The following is a 15,931-nucleotide window of genomic DNA, read 5'->3' on the forward strand; positions in this document are numbered from 1 at the left end:
TGACTATGGGTTATGGATTCTGTCAAAAGAATTATTGTTAAAAGTGGGAAGTGTGTATTCTTAGCTATGACTGCAACTGGAATCAGCATCTAACAACTTTATCTAACCCTACCTCCAGCTCCTTCTATCTCCTTCTAATTGGGCAGCCCCCTTTCCAACTCCTCTTTCCCTTGGTATGAAACCATAAAGATAAATTACCAGGTTCACACAGAATTGATTAGTGATATTTGAAGACACTTAATAATGAAAGTGGGCAAGGCAATTGTTGGACATATATATTATCTATCATTACAAACAGTTAAGGTGTTGGCTATCTGGCAGATGTTCAATGTGATTCCCAATTACTCACAAGTGTTTTGAGGGGACCCTCAAAAGTGTAATATGCTTATGAACCTCACTTCCAAATTATAAAAACAAAAACTACGTAAGTAGCATATAAAATCACTGGCAGATTAATAAATGTTGAAATACAAATTAATTTGGAGAAAGAAACATCCACTGTTTGCTATTGCTTTTGCTTTTTATTTGTTTTGGGAGCTAAATTCTTTCTGTATCAAAGATTATATTTTAGATAACAGAAGTGAAGGTTTTCTTTTGACATAGATGCTAACTGAATCTAGCTGGAAAACAGAATAGGATAAATGGCACATTTAAGGTTTGGTATCAAACAGGGTACTGGAATAAAGAATGGACATATAATGTTTTTGAGCTATAAGGAGAAATGTTCAATTAAGTATTTAATCTTTTAAATGATATTAAGCCATTCTACTTTGTAAAATGCCAAGTAAACATTCAGAAGAATGTTTTAAGGTTGGGTGCATGAACAGCTCTATGCAGGTGAATTTCAGGATGTAAATTGAAAGGCAGACTTAGGGGACAGTATCACAAACAATACTTCGGGATGATGCCTTCTAAATTATTGGTTACAAGCCTGGAGAAATTACTATTGTAATTAGATGCTTTTCTGAAGACATTGGCCCAAGTGCTGGTGAAACTATCACAAAGTATTTTGCTACTTCTTGACATTGTTAAGAAACATGTTAGAAACATAAGAGAATTGGTTGCTATAGCTTTGCTCAGAATTATGGTTCACCTGCATCTAGAATGTGATAAGAGTTTTGGTGATAAGAGTTTATGAAAAATCTTAGGGGATTTGGGAAGATCCATACAAAAGGCAATCATCTTTAAGGAGTTTTAAGTGTATTCATTTCTTTATTTAATACAACAGTTGAGACTCTTGAGTTTCCCCACAAGAAAATTCCAGAGGCCTTGTAGTAAAAGTTCATCAAGTCATAAAGTCATGAGGAAGCATTTAAGAATATTAAAATGAGGGAACAGTCTTTGAAAGGAAGATTTTTGAAAGTACAGTTTAACTCATATATAAGAATGGGTTATTAATGAAAACTAGAATTTTGGGATCAAACTAATAGACAGAGAAAGCTGTTCTGTTTGTTAGACCGTCTCAAATCTCAGGTTATATAGTAATTTTGAAAACAAAAGGAAAGCACATATACTCATTTTCAAAATGGTGTGCAATTTTTGAGGACATAAAATTATCATAAGTACTAAGTTGAATGATTCCTTATGAGTTTTAACTTGAAAAATTGTTATGCTACTTTAACAGATATGCTGATGACATTGAAATAATAGATTTGATATTGAAAGATTTAAGAAATCTAAGTGAAATATGGATTGAATAAAGACATAAAATATTATTTTTTATGTTTGATCAAGAAAGGCACCAAGGTACAATCTGTAGATTTCATAACAAGTAGTAAAGTTAAACTAGGAGTTAATCTAACTAGTTACTCATGGTATACAGACTGGTTATAGCTATGAAAAGCTAACTCTTTCATATAAGCATACGCCTCAAAGTTACAATGAAATGAAAAAGAAGCTACAACAGTTTTTATTTGTTTTTGAAAGACAACCCTCAATGAAGCATTGTTTGCACATTGAACTAAATGTATAAACAATGCTGTTGTGGGTTTAATTTGTGAAATGTGTGTGAGCTTTGATGAGCTGTAATGTTTGCTATTTGGAAATAGAAAACTACTTTTAATTTTACATACTCATCTGAAGATTGACCCAAACATATAGCTTGTGTAAGAGTAAATGAGGCCCAGATTAAGATGGGATTAAAAAACTTATACTAAGGAGAAATAAAACAAAGCTTATTGCAGAATTAGAAACTACTGGTTTTAGCAACTGACTGGATGAACAGGGCCAAGGAATCAATGCACTTATTTCTACCTTTAATGACTGGCACCCATTAACAGATAAAGGAACTTGAGGAGAGGAGTATCTTGACTTGGGGAGGGTGAAGAGAGCCAACCCATTTCTGGTTTTGTTATATTAAATCATACATATTCCTAGGCATAAATACTCTTCATGATCTCAGACGAGGTCCAAAGGATACCTCCTTTATTCCTTCAGCTGAAAGCAAATTCTCTCTGTTCTGAATTAAAATAGCATGTTTGTCACCGTGTCTCTTTAGGAACTCAACACTTTCTCCCCCATGTGATGACAATTTTTAAACGTTCAGTTTTCTGCTGTCGACTAAAGATTTCTAGAAGACACAGACTATGTGTGGTTCATCTTTGTACTTCCTTATTTCAAATAAGCATGCCTGAATGCTAAGAGCAGAATGCTAAGGAGCATCCATCTTTAAATGGTGAGAGAGGATTTAAGTGAAAAGACAAAAAAAGATTGTTCAGGAAGCTGGAGTTGACTGAGGCCAGAGCAGACCCACAGAAGCCAGAGGAGAAGAAACTTCCAATATGAGGCTTATCAGCAAAGAAATGGTCTTCAAGTAGGAGAACTGAGGATAGGATTTGCCAGGGAAAGAAAAGAGAAATTTGATATCCTGAAACCCAGGATGAAAACTAGGAAATGCAGTGCCACCAGGCCCTTGAGTTCCCCTGGACTGGTGTCCCAGGTGGCTTCTGTCCTGGCAGTTAAAAACATTTTGTCAATAGAGCCAATTTTGGGGAAAAAAGTATTAGATGTTTATGGGTTTCTTTTTTACAAATTCAAAATTAAAATAGCTTCCTTGACTCTCATGGGGATAAATAATCTATTTTTATAATTTAGACTGCCTGCTGATTTGTTTTTGTTTTTCTTTTCCTCTCAGAGGTTTTATTCCAGGATATGTTAGTTCCAAATAGTCCAAATTCACTTGATAGCTTAGAGGGATACAATTACTTGGAGACTATAAATGTGAAAATTCCCAAGAAATGCTCCTAGTGTAGATAGGTGAGGTAGCCATAGATGTCAGTTGCTGTTAGCCTGTTGTCTCTACCCTTGATGGTGGTGCATGGGCTCTGCAGTGCATCATGGGTTGTTGAGTGGTGTGATGATTGCAGGTGGTGACACTCGATGAGCAGACAGAGCATGACAATGCAGGGACTCAAGGCAGGGAGTTTTCATATTTGGAGTACCTGGACTCAGATGGTGGGGTTGGCATTTGCCGAGGAGTTTTGCATTTTCTCTGTTCATGTAGACAGAAGGAGGAAGAGATCTGTAAGTGACATATAAACTTATTCTTAGATGTTTGCCAACTATAGGGTATAAAATCAGAGGAAATTTTAAGCTTTAAAATTGGTGTAGAAGGTGAGGTTTTGGAAACCAGGAAACTGCTACTCCAGATGCCAGCAGGTGGAGCTTTCTAGGGCAGGAGCTCAGACTGGCCAAGTGACAACACAGTTTCCCTTGGGAAGGCTGTCCCCATTCTTTCACTCTTGTATTCCTCGGTAGACCACTGCTTACATGAAGGTTAATGAGAAAGAAAAATGCTACACTAGTGTAACCACTCAAATACTCAGATGAGGCAGAACTGAAGAGCAATAAAACAATGGCCTCCCTAAAGTTTCATCTCATGTGTGTATATAGCACTTTAGAAATTAAAAAGTTTCATTTCATCTTGAAATTGAACTTTTAGGAATCATCTTCTCATTTCAGATGGATAACTGTGGCTCACTTTAAGTTAAATCAACTTAGCAAGACACTGAAGCTGAAATGAGTTCACTTGGTTCAACACAATAATAATGAGTGCTTATCATGTCCCCAGCCCTACATGAGGCACTGTAAATAGGGAGAGGAATTAAAGGCATCCAACCCTAATCCTTCTTGTCTTAGTCTCATTTGTGCTGCTATAACAGAATAGCTGAGACTGGCTAATTTATAACGAAAGGAAATTTATTTCTTATTGTCCTGGAGGCTGGGAAGTCCAAGAGCATGGCAGCAGCATCTGGTTGGCTACTGCTGAGGGCCTTCTTGCTGTATTATAACGCTGGTGGAGGGCATCACATGACAAGAGGGCAAGAGTGTGCTTGTCAGCTCAGGTCTTTCTTTCTCCTCTGGCTTTATAAGCCACCAGCCCCATTATGGGGCCCCCACCCTTATAATCTTATCTAATCCTACTTATCTTCCAGAGAACCCTTTGGCAATCAACATAGGAATTTGGGGCTTAAATTTCCAACACATGAAATTTGGGGATACACATCAAACCATAGCATTCTGCCTCTGACCCCCAAAATTCCTGTATTTCTCTCACATAAAATACATTCATTTCATCCCCATAGACCCAGAGTCTTAATTCATCCCAGCACCAACTCAAAAGTCCAAAGTCCAAAGTCTCATCTGTGAGCCTGTGAAATCAAGAAAAATTTCTACTTTTAAGACAGGCATAGGGCACACATTCCTGTGTGAAAAGGGAGAAATTAGCCAGAAGAAAGAAGCAACAGTCTCCAAGCAAGTCTGAAAACTAGCAGAGCAGACATTAAATTTTTAAGCTGAAAATAAATCAGCTGTAAATGAATTATTTGACCCCCTGTGCCACCTCCTGGATACACTGAGGTGGGGGGTGTGTCCTCAATGCATCAGGAAACCCCACTCCTGTGGCTTTGCCGGGCTCAGGCCACAGGGCTGCTTTCACCGATTGGAGATGCACATTAATCCCTGCAGCTTTCCCAGGGAAGCATTGAATTTTGCCAGTGGCCCCACAGTTCTGGGGTCTTGAGGACAGCTCCAACTCTGACCCTACACCTCTACTTAGCATTCCCCTAGTGAGGGCTCTCAGTGTGCTCTGCCCCTGTGATGAGTCTCTGCCTGGGTCACCAGGCTTTTCTATAAATCCTTAGAAATTGAAGTGGAGACTACCATGGCCCCACAGCTCTTGCATTCTGCACAACTGCAGAGTTAGCACCATCTGGACACTGCCAAGGGTTACTCTTTGCACCCTCTGAAACAACGGTATGAGTTGCTTCTGGGCCAGCTTGAGCTGTGGCATGGTGCTGCTAAGGTTTATAGCCTGTATTTTTCAGAGTAGCTGGTTATGTTGCACTTAAGCAAGGCAGCCCTGGGCAGTGACCCCTTAACAGGTGTCCTGAGCTAATAATGATAAGCCATTCTGCCCTTGTAGACCTCTGGGCCTCTCTGATAGGAAGGGCAGCTTTGAAGATCTCTGAAATATATTTGGGCTCTTTCTCCCATTGTTCTGATGAACAGCCTCTGGCTCCCTTCTAGCAGTCTCAGTTATTTTTGGTTTGTTTGTTTGTTTGAGATGGAGTCTTGCTTTGTCATCCAAGCTGGAGTACTATGGTGAAATCTCAGCTCACTGCAAACTCCACCTCCGAGGTTCAAGTGATTCTCCTGCCTCAGCTTCCTGAAAAATTGGGATGACAGGTGCCCACCACCATGCCTGGATAATTTTTTTATTTTTAGTAGAGACAGGGTTTCACCATGTTACCCAGGCTGGTCTTGAACTCCTGACGTCAAGTGATTTGCTCGTCTTGACCTTTCAAAGTGCTGGGTTTACAGGCATGAGCCGCTGTGCCCAGCATTCTCATTGTTTCTTATATTTTGAGGCTGCAAATTTTTCAAATTTGTATGTTATTCTTCATCCTTCATTATAAATTCTGTCTTTAAACCATCCATTTGCCCTGAATCTCACTGTAAGTGTCCAAAAGTAACCATGCAGCATCTTGAACACTTTGCTGCTTAGAAATTTCTTCTGCCTTAAATCCTAGTTCAATGCTTTTAAGTTCCACCTTCCATAATGCTCCAGGACATGAACACAATACAGCCAATGTCTTCAAGACTACTTTATAGCAAGGATGACCTTTGCTTCAGTTTTCAATACTTTGTTCTTCAGTTCCATCTGAGACCTTGTCAGAATGGCCTTTATTGTCCAATATTTCTAGGATCATTCAGGTCATGACAACTTAAGTAATCTCTAAGAAGTTCCAGACTTTCTCCAGTCTTCTTTTATTCTGAGCCCTCACTAGAATCTCCTTTAATGCTCCATTCACAACAATATAAGTTTTTATAGCCTGTTCCTCCAAACTCTTTCAGCCTCCGTCCATTATCTAGTTTCAAAAACACTTTGATATTTTCATGTATTCATTATCAGCAATAGCCCCACTTCTCAGTATCAATTTTCTGCCTTACTCTGCTCTAACATAATACCTAAGACTGGGTAACTTATTAAGAAAAAGTGTTATTTGAATCATGTTCTGGAGGCTGGGAAGTCCAAGAGCATGGCATTAGTATCTGGTTGGCTTCTGCTGAGGGCCTTCTTACTGCCTCATAATATGGTGGAGTACATCCATTGACAAAGAGGGCAAGAGCGTACTTTTCAACTCAGGTCTCTCTTTTTCTTCTTATGTTGCCATTAGTACCATCATGGAAGCCCCACTCTAATAACCACATCTAATCCTATTATCTCCCAAAGGTCCCACCTCCAATTAACATATGAATATGGAATTTAAGTTTCCAATATATGAAACTTGAAGGACACCTGCAAATCGTAGCACTTTCCCTTCTGCCTTTTTCTAATCCAGTCATCCCTCTCTTATGTATATAAAGCTTTCTGTCTCAGTGGATTGTGCTCAAGCTTTCTTCTGGGTCACACACCCCAATCTTTCTGTTTTCTCTTTCAAACTTATATACTGCTTTTGAGATTATATTATGAAGCTGAAATTGCTCATCACAGATCTCAAATTGTAGGACACAAGCAGACCACTTTATCTCTGCTCATGTGGAATAGTACAAAACAAAACATGGAATTGTAGAATGCAAAAGAGAGACAAACTTAGAGGTATAGCAAATGGCCCAAAATGCTACATGATTTGGCATTCTTGCAAAACAGGTTATATACTGGAGAAGTTTTCTCATTACACTGGATGTTTGATGCTGTATTGCAATCAGGTTATAAGCTGGAGTATTTGAACATCCTTCACTTAAGCATCTAATTTTTTTTTAAGAAGGATCAGCAAGAAAGTCCTCACCAGATGCAGCTCCTTGGTCTTGAATTTCTCAGCCTTTATAAGAAATAAATTATTTTATAAATTATCAAGTTTCAAGTATACTTTTAGAAGCAACAGAAAATGGACCAAGACAGGTGGAGAGGATGGAGAGTATGTTCAGCTTGAGATCCTACCTTGACCTGCAGGTAAAGATAACCAGGATTCTGGAAAGGACATTTATGTTCTTAAGTCGCCTATTTAGAGGTGAAAGAAGAGATGATAAATGAATCAAAGGAGAGACCATTGTGAAGAAAGAGAAGAGAACCTGTGTCTAGGTCCATTTTTGAGTGTCATTAAGAAAAAAAGAGGTGTGAAGCACTGGCTTATGGCTGTATAATCCCAGCACTTTGGGAGGACAAGATAGGAGGATTGCTTCAAGAACAGCAATTTGAGACCAGCCTGGGCAACATAGTGGAAACTGTCCCTGCAAAAAGTAATTTAAAAAAGTAGCCAGGCATGGTGGCATGTGCCTGTAGTCCCAGCTATACAGGAGGTTGAGTCCAGGAAGTTGAGGCTGCAGTGAGTTGTGATTCTGCCACTGCACTCTAGCCTGCATGACAGAGTGAGACTCTAAAGAAAAAAAAAAAGAAAGAAAGAAAAGAAAAAGAAGAAAAAAGAAGCTCTGTAGGATCTCAAGTAACAGCAGTCACAGGGAATAGTGAAAGTTAAAAAGGAAGTTAGGAAAGCCCTAATTAACCTCTTTTCATAATATATTTACCATGTTATCATAATATCCTTATAAAATGTCCACTAGTTGTGATTGGAAAGTCTCTACATATAAAATTCAATGACTGGTGGAAGGAGGAATTTGATTTTATAGCAGACAAATAAATTGATTTGATGCTTCTAATTGATGGCTGTCAATAATACTAAATGCTTCCTGGACATCAAAGATGTTGAAGATTCAGGAAAGACTAATAGGAGACCACTGGCGATCCCTTATAGAGAGCAGTCTCAGTAAAGGAATAGGAACAGAAGTAAAATTTTTAGGATTAAGAAGAGTCACAAAGTAGATGCACTGAGAGCTGACACCTTTTTTTTTTTTTGAAAAAGTTGGTGGTGGAATAAAGGAATCACATGAACAGGAAAAGTCATTTTAAGGTGTGTTGGGGGTGCTGAGAATATATGCTCGAAATAGAAAAACATTGAAGAAATTGTTTCCAAGTGTACTATTAAATATGGTGGAAAGAAGACACATTGAAAAGCTTTCATTACACTTTTCATTGATACTATAATATTCTTATTCAGAAGTATTCAGTGCAAGTAGATTATTGCAATTTATCAGTGTTCCTAACTTTAAGATTTCATACAATTGGTCCTAGAGTTAACCATGCCAAATGCATTGCATTAGAAGCATCAAATCAATTTATTTGTCTGCTATAAAGTCAAATTCCACTTTCCACCAGTCATTGAATTTTATATGTAGAGACTTCCCAATCACAACTAGTGGACATTTTATAAGGACATTATGATAAACATGATAAATATATGATGAAAAGAGGTTAATTAGAGCTTTCCTATTTTGAAATGTGGGTGACTATGAGCCAATGATTTCAAAGGGACAAGAAAGTGATATTGTTCATGTTTTGACTATTATTACTATTTTAAAATGTGCATTCAAAGTACTTGGGAAATCTGGATTGATTAGTATGCCAAGAAAAATATTGTGTGAAGTGAAAATAGAAAAAGAAATTACATATAAGTTGTTAGAATATGAAAGTAGCATACATTGGTAGGAATTCAAAGTGAGGCAAAATATAATGTAACCAAAGGAAAAAGAAATTGAACTCATTCTTATATGTTAATGAGACCACACCTGGAACAATGTATTTAATGTGGGATACCTCTAACAAAAATGAACATCTAGGAAACTGGAAATAGTTCAGAGACAAGCAATAAGAATGATTACCGGTTTGTAAAGACTGAACTGCCACAAGATTAAAAGGCCTTATATTTGTTTAACGTGGCTAACATGACTTAAAAGTGAGCATGATATCTGTTTATAAACATCTGAAGGCTGAGTGTAAGCATGGAAGAAGGAGTAGAGTTGCCTAATATGCTACTAAAATGATTCAACTGGAGAGAATTTTCAAGAGAAAATCTAAAAGTAAATACAATGAAGCCGTCTCCCAGAAAATGTGCATTTCCTTTCTTTTAGAGGCCCTGCCAAGAATGAGGAAATTTAGCAGGTCCCCTGAAGATTTGATTTCTTCACTTTCACAATCTAGTAGAAACCTTTTTAAGCTTGGTCTGTCTGCACAAAATTACTCAGAAAGTGTGTTTATTTATAGATTTTAGAAAACCGGCAGCACAGGGCTCTAGATTCTTGGGCAATCATGTTTTATCTTCATTTGTTCTTGTAGTCTGTCATCAGTACAGAGGTAGATTAAAAGACCGTTCAACCTTGTTCGTATTAAGGTTGGTCTTTAAAACTCCATACATCCAAAGCTCAAATAGTTTGGCTTAGATTTACTAAGAAACAACTGAATTATTGTATTTTTGAAAAATTGTGTATACTTCCAGCTGGAGTTCATAGATATACCAAAAGGTGCTCAAGAGATTTATTTTGGGATTATTTCTACAAGCATCCAGTACTCTGCATTCTTTTTCTGTAAATGTAGTGTTTTATTCCAATTTTTAGCCTAAAATCTTCTTACTAAAGTGATGACCTGGTTTTTCCCTTAAGGTTGCTTTTAAATGAAATTAAAACAAAAATTATGTTTTGGATTATGAGCTCCTAGAGCACTTTTGTTTGTTTGATTTGACTTACACAAAATCTAACGCCAAAATAGAGCCATGCACATTTGAAAAATAAACAAATGGTAAATGGTAACTACAGAGGCATCCCACCCCAGAGAAGTTGGTTGAGGGAACTGCTAATAAGTGAATCTTGTATTTCCACTGATTTTCACTATAAAGTCATATATTTTTTATTTCCCCACTCCTCCCAACACATAGTCATTTTCAGATTGAGTTTAACACGTACAAATATTCTGAGAGCCTGATTCATGTCATGCAGGACACACTGGTGTTTTTGAATCACTTCTAGACTCTGGCAGCAGGTCTCTGACTTCAGTTTCTCCCATGTAACCTTTTAGGCCCTTTGAGTTTCTCCCATTGTTCTACTTTCCCTCTCTTCTTCCTTGTCTATAGAACTTTGTTGCAGTACCAGGCTAACAGATGCTGGGGAAGGGTGATGAGTAACTGATACAATATGTAAGGAAAGTAATTTGCTTTTTAATTGTGTACTCATGAATTGTTTGCATTTTGCCATAAGTAAGATAGTCAGCAAAACAATAAATAATACATGAAGTTTAAAAAGATGCCTCAACTTCAGAGACTTCAAGTATATTTTAGACAAGAGCAATCATTAACTAAGCACAGAATTTAAAAAGTATTACCCAAAGTAACTTGGATGCAACATTTTGTTCTGGTAATGAAAAGGGGAGGCTTGAAAATATATCTTGAAGAGCCTGAATAACATATGGAACGTAATTCTTTAAACCAATGTTTCTGAAACTGTGTGCGAGATAATTTTAGGTGGTACATGAGAAATAACTTTTATTTCTACAATAGAGTTTCTTTTGCAAGATTGTCTTCTATTCATGGCAGGTTTTATTAGTTCTCCATTTATAGTGACTATAAAAATGCCCTTTATCTGATAAATTTATGTAATAAAAATAGATTATTTAAAGATACATATTAAGTCAATAATATTATAGGTGATATGGCTATAATTATAAAAGTGGTACTCAATGTAAATGCTGGAAATAATGCCTCATTTAAGCAAACAATACATTTTTGTCTTTATAACCTTAAAATTCTATTTCCTATGTTAAACCTATGAATGTGGTGAATGTGGAAAGCGTTTTAACAATAATTCAAATCTTAATAAACACAAGAAAATCCATACAGGAGAGAAACACTTTGTGTGTAATCAATGTGGAAAAGCTTTTAGCTTAAACTCAAGGCTTTCTTGACATCAGATGACTCACAATAAAAAGAAACCCTAAAAAAAGAGAGATGAAGAAAGATATTTAGAGATGACTTACTGTTTGCTAAACTCAAGAGATAAATGTAGAAAGATTTTTAGTCGAAGCCTAATTCTTCTGCACAGATTCATGCTCTACGGAATATCTTGGAAATATAAATATGTAAATGTTGAGGAAACAGGTGATCAGAAATGCACTTTATTGCATTAACTTGAGTCTGGCTGGGCATGGTGACTCATGCCTGTGGTCACAGCACTTTGGGAGGCCGAGGTAGGTGGATCATGAGGTCAGGAGTTTAAGACTAGCTTGGCCAACATGGTGAAACCCCATCTCTAATGTGGACTGAAAATATGACCTTTTATCTCACTCCTAATGGTGTCCATGTTAATGTGTACATTTAATACAACTATTAGAAGGTAGTAATATGAAGTCAAATAACTAACATATTATTCTGGGTTTAAAAAATAATTTCTGTTCATGTATTCTTATCTAGGTGTATAAAAAACTATGCAGGAGCAAAATGACCTTGAAAGCAAGGTCAGTGTAACTGAAAAATCTGACTTTAGAAGGGTACAAAGAAACATGCTAAAAAAAGTCAACCTACATTTATGTTAACATGCTAAAGTATGAATTTTTATTTTATTCAAATTATGCATCTCCCACCTTTATTTATAGGTGAAACTAGCACATAATATTTTATGCCAAAATGAAATTCAAAATGTTGTTGCCTTTTTAGGACAGTATTAAATTCATAATTGTACATAATTCTTACATGACACTTGCTATAGCCATAGAGCATTCTTAGACACTATGATTCACAAAACATTTAAATTGCATATTTGGCTTGTAACATATTACATATTAAAACAATTACTGTTTTTCTGAATACCATTAATATTAATAATAGCATCGCAATGACTAAGAGTGGATTTAAATAAAGGCTGGCTTGAAACTCAGTTCTGCAATTTATTAGCAAGCTTCTATAAATTCTGAGCCCTTAGTTTTCTCACATGTGAAACGGAGAAAATAAATCTGCAAAATTAATTAAGTCTGCCCATTGATATTTTTCTCTCCAGTGTATGTTAACTGGCATTCCTCCTTAGGCCAGAATGTGCTCTCAACCATGCTCCAAATCCCCTTTGTGCCAAACCCACTGCCAGAACCCTTTCTACCTTGAGAACCAGAAAAGGAAACATTATGCCTGGCAATGCCTACAGCTTCCAAAATAAATCTGCAGGAAAGAACACCCAGTAAGTGATGAGAGCAGCAACGACGGCTTTTATCATTTTAAATTTACAACTCCACCTTTTCTAGAGCCTCTTAAGCATTGTAGATAATACCCTACTCATTAAAAAATAAATTGTAACCATAAGTATTCAGTGTTGATAACTGCTTTTGAATTGGACAGTGTTCATATCAGTTGCGTAAGACCAACCTGAAGTTGAGGATGAAATCATTTTTCCAAACCTTTTGATAACGTAAATTAGTGAATAATATATTAAAACTAAACTTTCTTTGAATGGGAGTAATTTCAACGGGTTAGTCTGTAATCTCTTAGACCACTCTTAGACCTAAGGTAATGTAGAGGTTGCTTGTTGTATCATAGGCTTCGTGATTAGAGAACACTGGATTTGCTTTTGGAAAAGTTACTCATGACTCTTAGGGCTTTGGTTTCTCATCTTTTATACCGGCTTAATAATGACCACCGTAGCGTTGTCATGAAAACCAAATGAACTCATGTACCACAAGTGACCAATACAATGACTGACACTCAGCGATTTATCAATAAAGTAAAACATTTATTATCAATATGACAAAGAAGAGGCCGCTAAAATAGACAATAGGTTTTTGGAAGAGGTGATTTTATGGACGCGAAATTTATGGATTATTTATGCGGTCTACCTTTGCTGTTTCCCCCGGTTGTAGTATACACACATGTGCGTATAGAATCGTAAATCCTATGTTGGAGCGTAATGCATGCGCAGGAGGCTTAGGCACGAAATGTCATTTCAGCAATGTGCCTAGGGAAGCTCTGACGCTGCCTTGGAATAAGTCGTTTCTGCTTGACCTTTGGGAGTCTGGGAGGGATGCCTATACCTGCACCCAGCACTGGAAGGGGCCCAGGCCCTTCCCAGCACAGCCTATCCCCAGACTGCTTAGTCCTTCATAACATACATCTCCACGGAAAAGGGTATTTCCTCCTGTCAGAAAAAGCGCCCCAGTCTGGTCTGGGTTAGTTTTTATTTCACGTTGTTGCAAGTAGGCGAAGTCCCTTCAGTCTCCTCCCTTGGGGTAAGTGGAAAGGAGTCCGGCAGGGGGCTCGCAGTGGCCTGCACAGGGGAACTGGGTAGCAAGAGAGTTCCAGGCAATTCCGGGGGCTGCCCCACAGAAGCAGGTGGGGATCCACAGTGGTTCTCTCGCCCAGGAAGAAGAGCGCGGCCGCGGGTCCCTCCCCTCAGCCTGTAGGCTGCAGCAGCTCCAGCCGGCCCGGGTGGGGGCGGGGTGGGGGTGGCGCGGAGGGCGCGGAGATTACGGCGGCGCCACCCGGGACATCCAGGCCCCAGAGGCCCAGGACGGTTCCCACGCGAGATCGCAAACGATGACAATAGGCAGTCACCCGAGGTCGAATAAAAACGGAGTGGGTCCCCCGCGCGCCGCCGCCCCCTGCGTCCCTGGCGGCCTGCCCCGAGGCCCCGGGCGGCCGCCCGAGCCCGCAGTAGCTGGCGGCGACGTCGCCCCCGCCCCACCTCCGCGCGCAAGTGCGAGGCTGCCCGCAGCGAGGCGCACGCTCCGGCCGTTCCCCGCTTCCGCGCAAAACTTCCATTCCGTCCGCGTGAAGTTGTCGCTGCCTTACAGAGGGGAGCTGAGGGAAAAGCTGGGGAGTGACGACTGCGGAGGCTGGGCGCGCGCTCTCTTTTACTTTTCTTCTTCTTTACCCTCGGTCGCAGTCGGAGTTTTGGCTCCTCTCCTTTCCTCCTCCCCCCGCCCCCCCGGAGCCGGCTTCTCCCCCCGCCCCGCTTCTCCCCCGCTTGTGTACGCTATTTGTTGTGGGGTGGCCGAAGGGGATGTCCTGTTTTCACCAGAGGCACAGCGCGAAGGGGAAACTTCGACACTGGAAGGAAGGAGAATAAATACTTAATTACGGAAACACAGAGCCGCGGCTGGGACAGACACTTCGGGAATCCGAGGCGGTCCAGGCTACGAGGTGAGTGTCCCGTTCTTCCAATCCCCGTCCCGGGGCTCCCGGGCGAGCCTGAGTTTGGAGAGCCCTCAAACTCTCCGGGAAAGTGCTCGAGGCTCCGCCGGGAACGCCGAGCGGTGGGGACGGAAGACGCGCAGCTGGACGGTGCGTTGGCGCCGGCGTCCCCGGGGGTGCTTGGAGGCCGGGTGCTCCACGCCTCAGGGCCCGGGCCGCGCGGATTGCAGCGGTGCTCTCTGCCCTGGAGGACGTCCCCACGCCCCAAGGGTCCCCTCGGAGTCGGCCTGTCCCTTCCTGAGTCGGCGCAGAGCCTGAGCATAACGGAGTTCCTCGCCCCTCGCAGTCCTGCGCGCGGCTTCTGCCTGCACCCGCCTCCACCTGGCAGAGGCGCGCGCATCGGAGTCTCCCCCACGTCTTCCCTATGATATGTATTATTTTCTGATGACCCCTAGATGGCCAAGGCGCGAGGATGCTGACCCAGCGTCCCTCGGAGGGTCCCAGGAGCCTGGGCTTTCCCGATGCCGGGTGCGTGTGTACTTCACAGGCTCGCGCTCTAATCTCCAGGCACTGATCGGGCTTTTCAACAGCGGCGATCCCACTTTAATAGTTTTTATGTGGCGTGGACTGAATGTCTCCTGCAGTTTGCCAGGGTCCGTGAAATTAGAGGCGCGTTGTCAGAGCAGTCGCGTTCTTTGGCTCGAGTAGCGGGTGCCCCATGGAAGGCTTATAACTTCTCCAAAGGAAGGCGTCTGGGTGGGGAGAGCAGGCTTTTCCCTCCTGCCAAGGCTGCTGGGTCTGGGGAGGCTGTGGGACTTGAAATGGTTTGGATTTTTACCGTGGTTAAGCGGGGTTCGGAAGTAGACGTGTGTGTGCTCGTTTTATTCTGCGCCGCACAGCAACCCGAACTTTCGATTGGTAGCACTTGAGTTTTCTCTCTTTGTCTGCGAGATTCGGACCAGCTCGGACCGATTAGGGAATTTGCGGACCGAGTCTAGTGGCAGAGCTGTGGCAAAGGCAGAAAGTGCAATTTAATTTTTCCCATATCTTCCCTGCTTGGGGGGACAGTGTCTCCCTTCACCACCACCCCTCTTTCTCCTTCCTATGAAGAAGAAGGGGTTTGCGCCCTGAGTGAGAGTGTCCGGGGGAGGGTGGTGTGGAGACTGTCCTCCCTCATCGCGTCCCCTGCGCCTTTGCCCATCATCCCCAGCAGGCCAAGAGAGTCATTCATTAATCTTAACCTGAGGGCAGAGGAGGAAGGTGCAGGTCCCTCTGCTCTTTCTGCCAAGGTGCAGAATAGCGCCGGGGCATGTGTTACGGTTCCCGAGAAGTTCCACGTGGAGCACCTCCGTGTCCGTGTGTGTTGTGTACTTGATCTGTGAGGAGGTAACAGGAGTCTGGTGTTCAAACCCAGTGGGCCGTTGGCCATTAGTTTG

General features: G+C 40.8%; 1 protein-coding gene across 12 annotated transcripts in view; it reads left to right on the forward strand.

Annotated features, from left to right (window-relative positions):
* Window positions 1-14,109: 14,109 nt before the first annotated feature.
* The window catches only part of EYA4 (EYA transcriptional coactivator and phosphatase 4), a 276,762-nt gene continuing 274,940 nt past the window's right edge, over window positions 14,110-15,931 (forward strand). For 8 of the 12 annotated variants that reach the window (XM_017500621.2, XM_017500620.2, XM_017500623.2 and 5 more), the window contains exon 1: window positions 14,431-14,504. The gene's annotated coding sequence lies outside the window, so the exon portion shown is untranslated. Of the gene's footprint in view, window positions 14,505-15,931 lie in introns of all 12 variants that reach the window. The other 4 variants (XM_017500629.2, XM_017500622.2, XM_017500625.2 and 1 more) reach the window with 4 other exon arrangements.

Source organism: Cebus imitator, unplaced genomic scaffold (assembly GCF_001604975.1).
Source record: "Cebus imitator isolate Cc_AM_T3 unplaced genomic scaffold, Cebus_imitator-1.0 Scaffold267, whole genome shotgun sequence".
In the NCBI taxonomy this organism is placed as follows: Eukaryota; Metazoa; Chordata; class Mammalia; order Primates; family Cebidae; genus Cebus; species Cebus imitator.